Source organism: Paramormyrops kingsleyae, chromosome 9 (genome assembly GCF_048594095.1).
Source record: "Paramormyrops kingsleyae isolate MSU_618 chromosome 9, PKINGS_0.4, whole genome shotgun sequence".
Taxonomy (NCBI): Eukaryota; Metazoa; Chordata; class Actinopteri; order Osteoglossiformes; family Mormyridae; genus Paramormyrops; species Paramormyrops kingsleyae.
Window position 1 is genome coordinate 8,949,392 of NC_132805.1, and position 18,787 is coordinate 8,968,178.

The window sequence follows — 18,787 nt, forward strand, 5'->3', positions numbered from 1 at the left end:
TCAAAATGCCACACTAAGGCAAATTTTGCGACATCTGCGCAAGTGTCGAAATGGGAAAAAAACCGTCACACCGCCATGGCCGATAAACCGCGGATATTTCTCACTCTCCTAAGGATTTGCGCTTATCTTTTTACAACCCCTGCTTTGCTTATGACATTCTTCTGTTGGATTTCTTCATGTTCCTCAAGGAGATGTGAGCGGCTATTGAGGACTACACTCTGTAGGGAGTTGTATGGCTCTTGGGTGGATTTTCCGTGACTGCAGAGGCAGGGGTCTTGGAAACCATTAAAATACTCAAACTTCCTCTGCTTTTCCCATCCCAAATCAAACGATTCCGTCTCACTTGAGCCTTTGGCACCGGAGAGCTGGCCAGCATTAGCAGCCAGAGAAGGGATCCAAAGTCCCGTCAAGTCTCTCGGCTTGGTGATGGTCCGGCCCAATCCTGGTGTTCCAGCTCACATTCCTGCATAGATTTCAGACTTCCACTTTGCCAATCAGGCTGACCTCGAGTCCAGCGGCCGCAGAAGATGATCAGAAAATGGTTCCATGTGGACGGACCCACCCAACTGCCTGCACAGGGCCAGCAGCAACATTCAGCTGGGCAATGAAGGGTGCATCAGGCAAAAAGCAGTGTTTTTTTGGGGGGGGGGGATTGCTGTGATTTCAAGCTTTCTTTGATGGAACAAAAGGGAGAAGATAGACACACACACACACGCACACACACACAAAACATTCAAATCCATCCAGTCAGAGAGTCTGAGTCATGCTGAAGTCGTCTAAACACTGAACTCGACGCAGAGTAGATACCACAATAAATGCCCTCAGAGGGCGGGGCTGCATCACTGGAGATTGCTGGGATCAGCAGAGGCTGAAGACATCTGTCCAGGTGTACCAAGCGGGGGGGGCGCCATTCCCTGAACATATGACTGGGGAATTGCAGTAAGACTCTGACAGTGAGAAAGGCCTCCCCAGATCCAATCAGATGTCCAGTCGCTTTCAAAGTGGGGAGCTGATCCCTTACCTCAGCTGATACGGGTCCCTTCTGGCCCGACATACATCGACAAGTGCCGTCATGTTCCACCCCCCCCCCCCTCCTTCCTAGCCATCCCTCAGCAGAGCAGCCAGAGCCAGTTTTCCCTCCCCAAAGGTAAGCTGTGCACCTTTAGACATGAAAGCACGTGTCAGCTTCTCCCATCCCTGTACCCATTCTTTAAAAAAAGAGAGAGGGGGGCATTATGCATAAACCTCCAAGGCATGCGTGTGTTCTCCAGTTAGGAGTCCTACAGACTCCTACAAGCGGTCTCCCCCCCCCCCCACCTCTTCCCTGCATCTGCAGCAGGATTCTAAAATGCCATAGCCAGCAATTGTGGGGGGGGGGGGACAGAGATTGTTCAGTGTTCCCCCAGCTCCTGCTTCCTGCCGCTAAGCCCTATGGGTAACCCCCGACTCTGCCGCGTGAATCCCAGTTGGCCTTTTAACTCCCGCCCCAGCCTGCTCAGACTTGTGGTGTGCGATGGATTCTTGGGGGTTCTAGCCATGTGTGGGCCAAAGGCGGTGATGGGGGGGGCTGTACTGCCTACTAAGCCAGGGGATTGGGAGTGATGGCAGAGAGAAGTCTGTTTGGTGTTAGGCCGGGAAGGGCGGGACAGGAAGCAGCCCAGGGAAGATAGACACAGCCCCTCTGTGGCTCTGAGGGCAGGCCTTTTCAAAGGGCTCAGTGTTTCCCTCTCAGGCTTTACCTAAACCTCTGACCCCGCCCCCTCACCCCCAGCCTCCTCACCCCCCACATAACTCCCTGCTTGCACACGCCAAGCCTGGGTCCAGGAGCGAGGCTTACAGGGGGCTTGTCCAGCCTCGCAGCAGCAATCCCAAATGATTTTTAAAACGTCATTAAAACCTTGGGGAAACATGACTAATGCAGTACTTAATAACGCAGTAATGTAACATTTCTCACCAAATTCCCAAAAAATGTCCCGTAAAAGTATGAGTCTCATCATTCTAATAATCGGCTTTTTGAAGAAAAAAAAAACACATTATCAGTAATCAATTTTGTGGTTATTTTAGAGCATTTGCGATGAAACGATCATAAAAATGTTCTCTTGGGGGGGGTGGGGGTTGTCGTTCAAGAACCGATTCAGGAAGTGAGGAAGCATTTCTGCTCTCTAGACAGACATTTGAGAGCTCTTCCTTCGTGGTGATACTAAATGACCCTTAAAACAGATTCACAGCCGGTCCTCATCATCCCAAAAGTCCACAATATTGCATTACAAGCCAGAAGAGGAGTCTGCAGATGATTTAACCATAAACTGCAATCCAGTGACATACTGCTCTAACAATTGGAGGCACGATATTACAATAGTTTTTAGCTGCAATACTTTCACAAAAGCAAAACAAAACAAACAAAAAAATCGCCAACGTGATCTTTCATTGCACTGAAAAACACTTCAGTCTTTGTGTTACTGAATGACCATTGAATTGTGTAATAAGTCACAGGCTGCAGTGATTCATTCTTAAGCTCTGCACACGTCAGGTTCTGGCAACACAGCCCCCGACAACGGCAAACAACATCAACACGAAAACCCATCGCGTGGAAAGGGACTCGAAGGCAGAGCCAAGTGTTATTCGCCGCAAAAGTGAGCACGGCTTTAGCAAATTACTGCTAAATCAGGCAGATGCAATCGGCATGCGAGGGGTATTTAGTACCTTTTCTTCTTCTAGAAAAATATAATTTATAAATCCATGGCTTGAGTTTAATAGTCAGATGCGACTCATAGCAGTAACCTAAAGCAAACATTACAATGAATGCTGACAGTGTGGCTGTTATTAATTGGGAGTAAAAACATTCAAATGCTGGACCCCCTGCTTATCTGTGAGGGACTGGCATCCCCTGCTTGGTGTCCCCGACCCCCCCCCCCCCCCACCCCCGCTGCCTGGGACGGGCTCCAGCCTCACCACAACCCTTGGGGAGAATGGACGGGTGGAAAATACAATTTATGATTATATTAATTCCAGGGTGGCTTGGAGAGAGATGTTTGGAGAACCAACAGCACACCTAACCTCTATTAGACAGAATTCAATCATCTATCATCATTATCATAACCCCCCCTTGAGGTAATTTCTATGTAGTTCGTATTGTATACAATGATGCACCATAATAATTCAGGCAGAACTCCCCTACTTAGGGGCATAGGATCTGGGGGGTGGGAGGGTAAAAATTTAATTTGTATTCACCCCCCCCCCCACCAATAAACAAACTGTTTTGCTAAAATTAACTTGTGCCCCCACCCCAAATTTAATTTGAATTTATTGAATCCCTCCTCCCAATAAACAGACTAATTTGTTTAAATAAATTGTGCCCCCCCAGCATCAAACTCTCTCCTACACCATTTCTCCTACTTAGCCAGTAAACAATCACTAAACCATTAGATGTTTTATCATCCTTTAAATATTATCATTGGTTTTTATTCATTAATTGGCTGTCAAGTTTCTAATACCCGATATTTTTAGTTTATACACTTATTCTTATAAGTGTCCCGACATTATAGTACAAAATTAACCCGCCTGAAGGTACATTGTTTTTGCAGATACCTTCTAATAAATTATACAGTCCCAAAAATGCAGCATTACAGAAAACTTATCCTTTTTTTATATAAAATTTTGATCAACCATCAGACTATATCAAACTTTTTCTTTTTTATGCGTTTTGGGTAGTTAAATCTTAAAAATACTTGTTTTTCATGTTTGTGAAAAATGATTTGTTTTTTTTTAAATATAACCACCTGCAGATATTTCAGCTTGTGTACAAATATGTGATTGTTATGGTCACAATGATTTAATACGGGACAAATGTATTTATTTTACAGGAAACTGTGAGCAGGGAAAATGAGCTTTGTTTACAAATATCACTGTTGCTGCTTTCTTTCACTAACATCCTGATAACTTTTATATAGCGGTTTATCTACAGCAGTCAGTTCTGCAGGGCTTCTACGAATATCTCTGCTATTTCAAGATTTAAAAAAAAAAACAGATATGCTGTCCACAGGAAAAGCAGAAATTCCAGCGCCAGTCGGTGGGGAGGGGGTCCACTTGCGCCCCCCCCCCCCCCACTGACAGTAAGCAGGATCTGCTTTAAAATGAGACACAGGTGGGACACACAGCACTGCAGCGGCAAATACACCGCAAACTGTGGCAGGGCGAGAGGTGAACAAAGTCGCCACGCAAGCTGCAAAAATCCAAAACCAACAGAAAGAGGAGACCATGGTGTCCTTCAGCGTGGAAATGTTCAGAAGGTATGAAAATCCACTTTAATCAGGACCAGCTTTCAGGAGCTGCTTTTCCTCCAGCCCCCTGAGCTCAGACAGAGGAGGGCTCTTCTGTTGGACCACTTCACGTTCAAATGTTTCCAGGTTATAGACTAAGACTCTCGTAGTGCACTGTGTAACTCCAGCTGATGATGCGCACAGTCGGGGCCATTTTTAATGTGCTCAATACGTGCAACTCAAAGCCCCAAAGCATATTTTACAGTGTCCATTCACCCCACCCCCACTCAGCCTTGGCTTCTTTAGACGTATACTCACACACACACGCAAACGCAGACTTCCCACTCTTTTTACAGCTATTTATCTAGCAGACGCTTTTGTCCAAATCGACGTACCATCAAGGAAAATAGCACATTATAGACATACTGCTCTCAAGCAGCCAGTTAGGCTTAAGTGCAACTAGGCTGAACTTCCAATGACATAAGTGCAAGTGAGCATCAAAGCAAGCGCTACACTATATGTTATGGTGACCACAGCAAGAACCTAATAAGACAGATATCAAAGACAAGGGCAAAATATGAGAACATCCAGGATGGACAGGAGACCATGTATGGGATCACAGATGGCGAGAGAGCAGGACAGTGGTTGGCCGACTCGTTTGAGGTGTTCCTGGAAAAGAGGTATCCCTTGAAGGTTTAGAGAGATCCCAATGACGGAATATAGATGGGTACGTCATTCCAGCATCAAGAAATAATGGAGCCTGACATCCAAGTGATGCTGGAGGTCTTGATGAGCAAAGACATGGAGGTGGTTGCTGTTTCATTAACAGCACCAAGGACTGAGATGTGATGCCAGTGCTTATGGGAAGTCAGTGGCAAAGATGACAACTGCCTGGACTAGAAGCTGAGTGGAATATCCAGTGGGGAAAAAGACCAGAACTTCCTGATGTTATACTGTGAATCTATAAGACTGGGAGAAAGCTGGATATATACCACATGCCCTAGATTACCGGCAGACCATGAGGCCAATAGTCCAAGCTGTACAGCGATGTCATGAAGAAAGTTCGGTCCGGCGGGGAAAGCAAACTCAGTCTTGGAGCAATTCGGCTGGAGGTGAATCACAAAAAGAACAGACCAGCTAAGGAAGTCATGTTCTTTTGGGAGACTTAAGGATTCAGTGGAATTTAATTAGCCACCATCTGAGAGACAGTTACTAATTTCAAGCCTTGACCATTGGGCGTAACCTACCAATAAAAGAGACTGACGTAAATTGACCATTGGCGAGTGAGCAGTAGTTTAACCCTATGATGGTCTAAATAGGACACACATTGCTGAGTACAGTGTCGTATTCTTCGGTCATATGAAAAAAATAACAAACCCTACATAAATTAACAGAAAATTTGGTACAACAGACTGTCAAATCCAATGTACATCACTCTGTAAGCAACCATAAAAAGTATGTTTTTCATTAAAAAAAAAAAAAGATAATTTAATTTTTAAAAAGATGTATCGGGAAACAAAACATAGAAAAAATATTGTTGGCAAGTTTGTAGCATATTTCAAAAATGCTATGTGGAGATACAGGAGTCACGGATTAGAATGGCAAGGCGTACAGATAAATTAAAGTAACCCTTTCCTAGTGTAAGTGGCTTTGGATAAAAGCAACAAATTAATTATAATGTAAATAATGCTTGTTTATACAACGACATACATACCGTATTATACTGCAGTACCTGAATGACAGCAGGAATCCTTATAGGACCGACCCACTTCTCACTGAACTGTCCTGCAAACCCAAAATGAATGAATAACTACAGGCCTTCGGCACTAAATCAAAAAAAGTTACAAGAAGAGACGGGCCTTCAAATGCTCTTTGCAAGCAGCAGAACATGCAGAACATGACAGAACAAAGAGGAGAGACCAGGAGACATCATTTATTTCAGTCAGCCAGTGTCAGATTTTTTAATTGGGGGGTGGCACACATTCTTCTAGATTTACCAAACTGCAGCATCTGGTTCACTCTAATAGTATTTTACATAAACAGTTACTGAGAAACTAGGGGGCTGCTTTAAAGTCTCATTTGGTCTGATAAAACAATGTGTGCTCACACTCACTCAAGCCAGAAGAAATCGCAATACTTGGTACTTGGCAAATCATGTGGTTTCTTGACTGATTATAGCCAGAGAGGAGGGGGCAGGACACTGCGTTTACTCAACCTGAAAAAACTGGATTACTGAATTAACAGAACAAATAAACTGATTAGCCAAGATTTTGTTTTGGTGCCCTTTCTGTGGTCGACACCCACACAGCGATGGCCTCTGTGCTGTTTGGGACAAGCACCACAGCCCAGAGTCATCCTGCCAAGATGGTGGACTCTGCATTCCAAAAGCAGCTCATCATGTCCACTGAGTCACCTCTCTGGGGTCAGTGTGACTCCTCCAACGAGGGCACTCATTACGAAAGATGCGGTTTCCTGTGTGGAAAAAACAATCAAACAAAGCAAAAAAAGAAACACTCAATATATACAGGAAACCCCCCCCCCCCCCCACACACACAGGGGGAAAAAATAAGAATTTTTCTATCCCCCCAATAAAAAAAAGTATTAAGAAATTAAGGAAAGGCAGAATGTAACAGGCACTGCAGGCATTTAATTCATTTTCATTTGGTAAACAGGCAAACGCTGCTGCTGATATCTTAAGTATTTCGGGGGCGATCTCTTGAGGGTGACTGTTTGTGTTTATGAGGGCTGGGGGGGGGGGGATCGGACACACAGGCTTTCCCTTGTGCATTCTCAAAGCGATGGACACCATCTGTGGTGGGCCCTGGCTGACTGCAGCCTTCTTTGAAACCCCCCCCCCCCCCAAGCCAGCCTTCCTTGACCCCTTTGACAATGTTTCTCCTCAGTATCACCAGTGTTTGACAAACACACCCTTCATAAATTATCCCCGTCCAGCATTTCCAACAGGACAACCGACAGATTCCAAGAAATGTTCAGCATTCATAATAAAATAATAAATGTCTTTGTCTGTTCTATTCTACATCACACCAGTGAGCCCTTGACAAGTTCTAGGTCTTTCTGGACAGAAGTGACACGTGACCCATTTCCTCTGTAATTTTTTATACCGATGACTGACACTAGTAGTACAGCAAGGTTGCTAAAAATCTAAGAAGATCAAACTAGAGGCTCCAGGAGGCTGGAGGTGATACTGAGGACAAAGCGCTGAGCACAGATTGGTCAACAGAGAACCAAAGTCCATGTACTTGCGGCTGCAAACATACCTCATTACCCCAACAGAGACTTAACATTGAATGACCCTGACACGCACCAGATAACAACAACAAACAATGACATCTTGAAGAGCATTTGCCAATTTGTCAGGTGACTCAAATGTTGGGTGCAATCCACTGACAATCAATTAAAGATGATCGAAGGCTGACTGCCACACCCAGGAGCAGTAAGAAAGCCTCAGGTAGGGTGAAAGAAAGTCAATTTTCAGCCCAGTTTGCCAAGATCCAACGCAACACAGGACCATCTTGGAGGAAGCTTACAGATATTACTGTTCCCCGCCAGCGAGAACATGGGAACAAGAGTGATTGGCATTACTATTATTACGCGTGCCAGAAGAAACTCAAAGCTGATACAGCTGTGTAATTAACCAAAGCAGTTGAGCGTATAATTACATTCCAGCAGGTCCCCATTTTGGGTCGAACATGCTAGCCTCCCCAGTTTGCATCATTCCATATCTCACCCCCCTGTCCCCCAAACATCAAACCCGGCACATGCTTCAGGGACACATTAGCCGCAGCTCAGACCGTAATGTGGCAGACGTAAACAAACTGGCCTTCCAACAAGAAACCAGTTAAGTCCAGGTCAAATTCCCAGCTTTTCCAAGCTGGCGGCAGCGGATCACTGGTGGAGAGATGCGTGGAGAAACATTCATATTCTTGGCCAGACGACGACTCAGAACTACAGGCATGTCAGCAGGTGGTTCTAATCGTTGATTATTGCCTGTGCAGTGTAAATCGACTGGTTTGTGTGACACATACAGGGATCTACTCTTTGAACTCTGGCAGAAGCAGCGTTTCACTATCATTAAGGGCATTCAGTTGCCTGAGGTTTGACTGGGTGGGCGTGGAAAGTGAGTGTTTCGGGTTAAATGCAGGTGTGAGACTCAGGAAGCCACGTAGGCGGCAAGCTGGGTCACATCTGGGCAAGGTCTTTTATTAAGGCTTATCATATTTAGATCATCTCTATCTTCATATTTTTAGAATCTAACCCAGGAAATGGTCCCTTGGTCTCCACAGAGGGCCACAGAGGGAGTACATCTATATGGTCTGTTCTACATGTCGCCATTAATGCTTATATAGGAACTCACACTACTGCCCATGCAAGTCTGTGAATGAATCTCCAAACGATTGTTAAGGAACTGAATGTTGGCCTTAGTCCAGGGCTGTAGATTCAGGCAGGACCCAACTGGATCTTCTATGCACAACCTCTGCCAACCTTTGCACACACTGCTGCCCACTGCCTCAGTCAGAGGAAACCAGACCGAAAGAGGAAAGGGTCGACCGAAAGATTCTCACTGTCGCCTCCTGAATGAGCCTGGCTTGTTCGCTGAGAGGAGACAGCTGGAAGCCAGGCTGAATCTCCAAGGGTCTCCATGAGCTGGGGGGGGGGCGGTTCTCCAAGGGCACTTTGATGGCGTGGGAGCGACCGCATGGGTCGAACATTCTATGCTAATACCCCCCCGCAGCCCCACACTCCCTCTGGGAGAGAGCTGCTCAAATCTGCCCTTTAAAAATATAAAATCAGGCCCCGACACCCTGTAAGTGCTGTATATTTTAATGAGATACTTGTCATGACTCTCTGAACTTTCTCATAGATAGGAGGTATAATTATAACTAACTTGGTTCCTATCCACCAAAAATTAAAAAACCAGTTAAGAAAAGAGTCACGCAGTCTGGGAGGCTTTGACTAACAGAAAGCGGAAAATGTATATGTATATCTGTGTATGAGCGCATATGTTCGTATCTTGTTCAACCTGCAGGGACAAATTTCAGTCCCCAGTAAATCAAACCTGTGAAGAAAAAAAAAATGTCCCTCAAGATAAAAAAAGTGCCGAAAATGTATGAATTTTCATCCCAGCTTCAGTAGTTTGAGGGTTATTTCGACTACAATAAAACAAGGGGAGGGGAAGTCCCCACAAAAATAGCTGTGCGTGGGGTAGAAGAAGGACACACACACAGCCTGTAATTATGGGAAGAGTCTGACAGGAAAATATAATTATGGGTAATTGTGAAGATGTGCAGGGGCTACTGCAGCAGCAAGCAGGCAGGTTTTCAGACAGGCTTCCAAGCTGGACAGCCAAGCATGAAAGGACCCGGGGCGCGTCAGCCTGTCTCTCACAGCCGGAGCCGCTGAGATGACTGACTTATCCATCTGAGACCCTCTGAGCAATGCCGTCAACACGGGAAATGACACGTATCGGCCTCTTCCAGTAAACCGTACGTTAAAAATCGATGACCCACAGCTAGGTAAACCAAAACAGTCAAGTCTAAGACTAAGCAGAGGTAGACAATGGCCCTGGCTCCCTGGCCCAGGATTGGCTACTGACTGCCAAGAACACGCCTCTCCTTCAGGCTCTAGACCACTAAGCAAACATCAAGAGCTCCCCATACATTACCTTCAAGCCACAGCAGCCTCTTGCACAGTTGCAGCACACAAGATTATCTGATGACTGAGTGGCATGCGCCCTGGACCAAGGAGGGGAATGTTTTTCACCTAAAACATAAACTGCTTGAAAAAGTATCAGATTAGGAAAAGAGGTCCGGAGATCGAGTCCCCAAAAAGAGGGATGCTCATGGGAGTTTTACTTACACAAAAACGTTTTGAGGGCAGAAGGAAAATTGATTGGTTCAGACAGATAATTTTCCCTTCTGCCCGGAGAACATTTTTGTGCAAGTAAAACTCCCACAATCAAGATGGACACAAGTAATGTTCCTGATGTTTTGGGCCCCAGATATTTCCTTACACAAGAGATCACTACGTATACATTCCCACTTTTACTGTGCGCAGCTACACCCCACGACCCCTGCAACCTATCATCCAGGTTTAATGGGAGAGGTTTAACTCCACTGCCTTGCGGTTATGATTTCAGTCCTTCACGAGGTTCACATAAATGCAAGCTCTGAGATGGAGGAATCTTCTGGTCTATAACTACTATTCTCAGTTAGCAGTATCTCGGGGCAACTGTATATGTATGCAGAGGTAGATGGGGGAGTGAATGATATTTCTTACCTGTCTCATACAAGTGGAATGTTAAATTCAAACACCAGCCATCTCCACTCCAATCTTCTTTTTTCATGGCCTTTAAAAATAAACCATGGGATATATATATTTAGTAGGTCACCAAAAAAGGGCTACAAAACAGCTGAAGCCGGGCCTCTCTTGTTGACCTTGCGGGGCGAGGAGAAAGTCATACGCATGTTCAGTGTCTATACGATGATTCTTCTCTTCCAGAATTGCATCACATCCTTCCAGAATGAAATGCAAACAAGCACATTTCTAGTGGAAGACCAGATGTCTTCCATACAACCACAGTCATCCAAACGGAACACAGAACCATGACCCAGAACGGTTCCCTCGCATGAAACGGTTCAAATATTTCCCCCTTTCAAACAGTATGTGGCGGATTTGTGTGTTCATGTGCATCCTGTCGTGAGTTTGCATCAGCTAAATTGCCAAACAGCGTATGTAGAGCCGTGTTTAACTCAGGCAAAGCTACTAAACAAACCATCAAATTCGATTTAAGAAGCACACTTCTCGCAATGTGTTATAAGACCATGCTCAGTTTCTTGTAAATGTTCCTGCCGGTGTTTCTCCACTTGCACACACGCTCACAAAGTGGTCAGCAGCTTCTGTGGGTCTGCATCTGGCCTCCAGCGGGCTGTCCCTTCCACCTTAGAGCCCCACCACCCCTGTCCAGCTGCAGGCTGGACAAACAGAACTATGCCTACAAACCCTTTGTTCTCCTGCCTGTTTTGTGGAGGAATTTCTGAAGTCTCTTGGTCTGGCATCGTAAACGTGTAACGTGTCCCTGGCTAAGGCCGAACAGATGGTCGAATCCACACCGAGGAGCAGCTTAGCCGCGCTCTGACGCAAAAAGGCTGGGTCTAGCAGTGTCGGCGCCGCAGGGGGGCCTAGCTCCCCTCCCCAAATGACCGGCTGCGGCCCCCCAAAAATAATCCCAAGCACAGGTGATGTTTCTTCTGCTTTCTGTCAGATTTGATCTAGTGCCGACACTGTGCTGGTTGAGCAGAACCATCAGTCTCAGGGAGTAACTCCTTACCGAGTCACCTCAGGACACCACAATGGGAAGACCGGCAAAGAACAGCCTTAGTTAGGCTTTGCAGAATGTGGGGACCTGCATTGTTCTTCAGACTGACATGGGGGGAGGGGAATGTAACCAGGCCTAAACACGGAGAGCAAGACCCACAAAGACCATGCCAGCCATCAACTGACTCCACCAAGGCACCCAACAAAAGCACAAAACACTTCCACTGATCTCATGAAAACATGTGATATAAATAAGTCTCCCCCTCCCCCAAAAAGACATACTCATTACCTTTGGGGTCCCTGCCAAATATGGTTGGCACATTTCAACGTCCCAGCAAAACAAATACTAGAACCCTGCAGGTCTGCTTTTTCTGGACAGTTGGACTTGTTTGGAGTGTTTTGCGTATGTTTCTTCAGATTTATTACACTGATACATAGATCTGGGCCGTAAATGTTCCAGAACGTGGAAACGGCCTTCAGTAGCTTGCCTCAATTAGCACAGGAAGCGATAGGATCAGAAAACAGTCTCCATGTCTCAAACAGCCCCCTTTCCGTGTCTCGTAATGGCCTGGACAGAGAGAGCCGGCACTGATAAATATCAGATAAAATCTCCCAGAAATGTTCTCTACGCAGTTTTTCTAGTACAACATGTTCAGAAAGTAACATATAAAGCCATGACTTTATATGTCCTTCGTTATCATGGTGCAACATACCCCATAATATGTAGGAGGTATGGATAAAAGCATTTGGAAAAATATTGCAAAACATGTAAAGCCTGCTCTTCCAAATGAGAAACCATGTTTTCCTAGGCCTTGTGAATTGGAGGGCCCAGATTCTCTACTACAAGCAGAATAGAAACTGAAGAACTATTTTGGTGGCAAATGAGGCAGAGAGGCCATTTGCTTACACAGCCAATCTGGTCTTCATTAGACACTGATTCTAATATAATTAGTTGGTCAGACTCTGCAACAGTAAGTTAAAATGAAGCCTTGCTAGACGTCATTATTCGTTTCATGAATTTCAGTGAAGTCCTTGATGATGGCTGACAGGAAAGCCCACCCTACAGGATCTGGATCGGAGTGGCCCGGCATGGGGCCAGATGTGTCATTTTGGGATCTGTTACGTGACGTATGACATCTGCACCACTGCGGCCAAGCACCTATGATCTTAAAAGATATGCCACTTTTGAGACAGGCAAAGGTCAGCATGCTCATCTCTGATGATTGACAAGAGCTGCCAGGCTTGTAGACAGGGGGGTGTCTGTGGAGGTTTCCATCATACTGGCATGTGAGCAAGCCTCAGAACCTGGCATAGAAGGGCATTCCTGCCAGGGCTGTCCCAGCATGCACTGGGGCAGGGATGCCCATTGACTTAGGCACCTTTGTACCTCTTGTACATAATACGGCGTGGTAGGGCACCTTGTCGGGGCCCCGGAGAGGCAGAACCGGCTCCAGCCACACCATTCACTCCCAGGCTGGACAGCATTGGACCTGCCTGGACCCAAACAACCAGGGCGGAGCTCACCCCAGAGCAGTTACCCCGTGACCAGTTGAATAACGGCTGATGCACTTTATCCAGAAGCTCCAACGTGCAAACCAAGCCAGACGCGGAGCCGGCATGACTGGCGTTCCCACCAGTACCCCATAATGATGGAGTAGATGTTTTCTTCAACAAAAAATAGCATCCCACACGCCTCTACTCTGTGTCACGCTGCCGCACCCCTGTCCGCCCCGACCACAAATATCCTCGTGCCTTTTTGAGACTTTACCACAAAGACGAAAAGGGACAGGAGAGGTTCACGAACCAAACACCTTCGGGTCGCAGTCAGAAGACCGAGTTTTCATATTTTTACGCACAAATAATGACTGGTGTAAGAGGACTAACTCCAGCTGTCTGAGCGAAGACAACCCCAAACTCATAAATCCAAAATTCCTTCAAAAATTAACATGTGACTCTTAGACAAAACATGCTATTCCACAAGGAACGTAAAGCTGCAGATATGACACCAAGACAGGCGGTGGCAGATTCTCTGCCAAGTGTGCAGCCATACCATGCATGTTTCTGGCTTATTTACCAGGTGTGTCACACCAACTCGAGCAGCGAGCTGAACTGGCCCCGCCCCCTTCTCCAAGGCCCCCACAGTCAGCATTAACCAATCAAAGAGAGCCATCCTTGCCTTTGATGAGCCCTACAAGTACAGCCTAAACATACAGATCTACTTTTAAGTATCCCAGCCCTTTGATCACAGAGACACTTTGAGGGAGGTGGGTCGACCAGCAGACAGCGGAAATCCCGGGTCGTCTCCGCTCCTGACCGCAAGGGCCGCATTTGGGTCAAAGTGATTACGGTTCCGGCACCGGTACGGGATGTCCCCTTATTGGTCTTGAGCTGCAGACACATCAGTCATGTATATGACTTCCAGCTCCACAACTGGCAACGAACGCATTTAGGATAATGATCAATTACCGAGAACTTATAGTCGTATCAGTTCATCGACAACAGCAAATCTCAGATCAGCGTTTCTGCCAGTCTTTTAAAGTTCCCGTCACGCAAGCTCAGTAACAGTCACATGAGTTGGCTTTACTTGATGTAAAGTTGGAAACATTAACTTCAGTTCACTCCTTTAAACTTACTAGGCTCTCCAGAAGGGAAGTATATCCCAAGATCTGTGCAGGCTTCTTAGGCTGGTTTGCACCATTATGTTTACATCAATTTACCATAGACACTAAGCAACAGCAGTTCATTTGCAAAAGGAACATGGAACCATATCACTCAGATTAATGACTACCAGCAAGTGACAGTGCATGGGTTTCCATAGAAACCGAGACCCCATGGGGCAAATATGACGCATTCTTCAGAGGTCTCTGTGTCGGTACCACGTTGCTCCTGTGACTAGTGCCAAGACGTCAGACGCCCCTCCTGAACTTGGACTGACCGATGCCAAACTCCCCCAGCTCAGTTTTCCATCCGCCAGCCTTTCCTGGCAGTTTCCACTCTTGCTCAGGACGCCCAGTAGAAGTGTAGCTTGACACCAGATGTAAGCAGTTATCAGCTATAATTCAGTGTATTAAAAAGTTCTTAAGCAACAACATATGACGAATGCAGGATGCAAGTTGGATACTACTGAGATACTACATCGTCTTAATACAATGGCCCATTTAGTAATAAAACTAAGTCGATGATCCCTGAGGAAGGTGGATCCCCAGAATGTCAAATGTAAACAGAAAATTGTAACAAACTCAGGTGGTTATACACTCACCTAAAGGATTATTAGGAACACCTGTTCAATTTCTCATTAATGCAATTATCTAATCAACCAATCACATGGCAGTTGCTTCAATGCATTTAGGGGTGTGGTCCTGGTCAAGACAATCTCCTGAACTCCAAACTGAATGTCAGAATGGGAAAGAAAGGTGATTTAAGCAATTTTGAGCGTGGCATGGTTGTTGGTGCCAGACGGGCCGGTCTGAGTATTTCACAATCTGCTCAGTTACTGGGATTTTCACGCACAACCATTTCTAGGGTTTACAAAGAATGGTGTGCAAAGGGAAAAACATCCAGTATGCGGCAGTCCTGTGGGCGAAAATGCCTTGTTGATGCTAGAGGTCAGAGGAGAATGGGCCGACTGATTCAAGCTGATAGAAGAGCAACTTTGACTGAAATAACCACTCGTTACAACCGAGGTATGCAGCAAAGCATTTGTGAAGCCACAACACGCACAACCTTGAGGCAGATGGGCTACAACAGCAGAAGACCCCACCGGGTACCACTCATCTCCACTACAAATAGGAAAGAGAGGCTACAATTTGCACGAGCTCACCAAAATTGGACAGTTGAAGACTGGAAAAATGTTGCCTGGTCTGATGAGTCTCGATTTCTGTTGAGACATTCAAATGGTAGAGTCAGAATTTGGCGTAAACAGAATGAGAACATGGATCCATCATGCCTTGTTACCACTGTGCAGGCTGGTGGTGGTGGTGTAATGGTGTGGGGGATGTTTTCTTGGCACACTTTAGGCCCCTTAGTGCCAATTGGGCATCGTTTAAATGCCACGGCCTACCTGAGCATTGTTTCTGACCATGTCCATCCCTTTATGACCACCATGTACCCATCCTCTGAGGGCTACTTCCAGCAGGATTATGCACCATGTCACAAAGCTCGAATCATTTCAAATTGGTTTCTTGAACATGACAATGAGTTCACTGTATTAAAATGGCCCCCACAGTCACCAGATCTCAACCCAATAGAGCATCTTTGGGATGTGGTGGAACGGGAGCTTCGTGCCCTGGATGTGCATCCCACAAATCTCCATCAACTGCAAGATGCTATCCTATCAATATGGGCCAACATTTCTAAAGAATGCTTTCAGCACCTTGTTGAATCAATGCCATGTAGAATTAAGGCAGTTCTGAAGGCGAAAGGGGGTCAAACACCGTATTAGTATGGTGTTCCTAATAATCCTTTAGGTGAGTGTAAATAAAGACCAAACTGTCACAGCAGTCAGGGGATCCCAGTCACACACTGGTCATATGATGATGCTCCTACATGCAGGGACAGTTATTAAATAAAGTGTCTTGCTTCCTTTTACACTAAGACTCAAAAGAGGTTTTTCAGCTACGAACGGCTCAGAGCGCAGGATGACGGCAGGACCAGGCGAACCAGGAGCTGCAGGCCAGAAGTTTGCATGGCTGCATATTTGGATTCCGGTACCCATATGCATTGTCTCCGTTCTCATTTATTCATGAAAGGATCCAGCTGCAAAAATGCATAAATCGTTACATGATGCGCCTTGATCCCAGATGAGCAGAAATAAAAAAGGTGCAGGCTGATGCTTCCGGAGGGTAGGTCGCATGGAGAGGAACTTCAGTCAGGCCAGGAAAAAACAGAAGGTGCCTAAAATGAATGAGAATAAGGCCGTGCCCTTAATTACATCAGTAACTAAGGCCAACACTCCGCTGGCTTTGAGCAGTTTTATAATTAAAAAATACGAACACATAAACTAAAAAAGAACAAGACTAAGCCGACTACAGAAAGCTCAGAATAACAGCCCTCCGGACCTTACTTATCCACACCATAATAGAACGTACAGTTCTGGATTAAATCAGCCATTTGCTCATATGGACTCAGGGCCACCCAAACAGTGACACGACCGTAACAGTGAGAGCAGTGGCATTCAGCATGAGTGGAAAAGGCTGGGGTGCAGCCACCCCAAGCACCAGTTGGGATGACAACCATGAAGATCTGAGAGACAGGATTTCTGTGAGGCTTTTCTGTTGGAGCCAAAAAAGAAAAATTCAAGCATGAACCAAATGGCTCCCTCTGCTGGTTGGGGGGGGGGGGCGACTGGATCAGTTACAGACTGAGCCTCAGAAACAGCCTCCGGCCCACAGGTGACTTATGAGCCCTCAGGTCTCATTCCAAAATCACGTGAGTATCCCAAACAAAACAACCATGCCCTATGATTTGCTGTAAAAGCTTCCAAAAATGCAAAAACTCTCTTAATGCTTCATACTTTCCCTCTGTTTCTGAGGCAGTAAAACTAGCAGTTCTAGTACAGCAAGCACAGGATATCCTTTGTATGCTCAGCAATAAATACCTGTAGTTAGTGGCAGAATATGAGCAGTGTTGATGTTGGCCAAACTCATTCCAAACAAGCCAGTGGCGAAGATCTGCACTGTGCCCCCCCCGCCAAACTGCAAAACAGATTAAACTATCTATCAATCACCTTCATATATACAAACATATACAGAACTAGAGCAGCAAGGCCTACAGCATTTTCCTTCATGCAACAGAGGATGCTTTTCCAGCTATCAGAGCCAAGCACTAATGCGGCTCGCTAATTCCTCCTCTTCTCCAGCAGGAGGTCATGCAGCACCATCATGCCAAGTGTGTTTAGAGGTGTCTTTAGTGAAACAAGACGACCAAAAAGTGCCCCATGTTTTGTACCCAGGTCTGCTTTAGTTCACTGTCCGAACTCATCCACCCGTTCTGGCTTATTTTGGTCCACACCATCAAAAACCCCGTGCCATTTAATGTGAACGTTCATTTCCTCATGATGCTCATAATATGTTAAACACATGAACATTAATCTGTAATTGTACACTTTAGTCAATCCAGTTACTTCTCAAACTGAATACTGAGAGCCATTCGACAAGAACAATTAGACTTTACATTTTATTGACTAGGATTTAACATACTTATGGTAAATGTTTAACACGTATAAATTTCATCCCACACTGTGTTTTAATTGTGCTCTCCAGGGAATGCAAAACAATACAAAAATGTGCAGAAAAACAAACACTTGAAAGGCTTTTAAATTGAACATATGCATTGTGTATCTGCTTCATTGTAGGCCATATTGAAACCTTGTGTGTTGCTCCAGGGTCACAAAGAATCTGTTTCAAATTAAAAGTCAGAGCAGCAACAGTGGCAGTCCAGCAACGCAGGTCAGACCGAAGGTGAGGAGAATCAAGAATCGATTTCTCCCTCCGCTCCCTGGACCAATTCATTTGGAGAACTTACAAACACATTCAGAGTACACTCTAAAATAAACACAGGTGGAATATTCCTGCCAAAGGTTGAAGACCTGACAAGTAACGGAAGACTTTGCAATTTACATGGGTTAAAATGACTATGCACATGCAATAACCAAAATAGTCATAGCAACCCCAAAACAGAAATAAATATGCTTTTTTGCCCTGTTTTGCACACGGAGCAGCTGAGCCAGATGCCAGAGCGTAACAGAGACGTAACGTGAGACAGCGCGCCAATATTAAGCGAGGATAATCGACAAAAACTTGCAGGAATTTGGGAAGGGTCTACTGCTCCCCAGCTGGTTGGGGTCAGGGGTAGGGTGGTGGTGGGGTCGACTCTCATGGCTGAGGGGGTTCCATGTGTGAACCGGCCCAACTGGTGGGCACAGATGCTGATGACCAGCTGCAATGCACTCAAAGGCGGTGGGTTGGGCAAACAGGCCCTGGCATATTTCAGCGAAAGACATCTGGGACAAACTGTCGTCAAGCCCCAGGATGAAGTCACACACTCCACCCTGAGCTCAAAGCTCGAGTCCTATTACATCTGAAAGACATAAGTGTTGAAAGAAAAGGAAGGGGACCACTGAGACCTGCTTTAATGGTGGGCCGTCCAGCAGTCCTGCTGGTGGCGTGAGAAAATGGCAGGTCTACCCCCAGGCT

General features: G+C 45.8%; 1 long non-coding RNA gene across 1 annotated transcript; it reads right to left on the bottom strand.

Moving 5' to 3' along the window:
* Positions 1-6,216: 6,216 nt before the first annotated feature.
* LOC111848851 (uncharacterized) lies at positions 6,217-14,789 on the bottom strand. The gene is made up of 3 exons (XR_002839405.2): positions 14,530-14,789; positions 10,557-10,626; positions 6,217-6,731 (listed from the first exon to the last, which is right to left on the bottom strand). It is a non-coding gene; the product is annotated as an uncharacterized lncRNA (long non-coding RNA).
* Between the last annotated feature and the right edge of the window lie 3,998 nt (positions 14,790-18,787).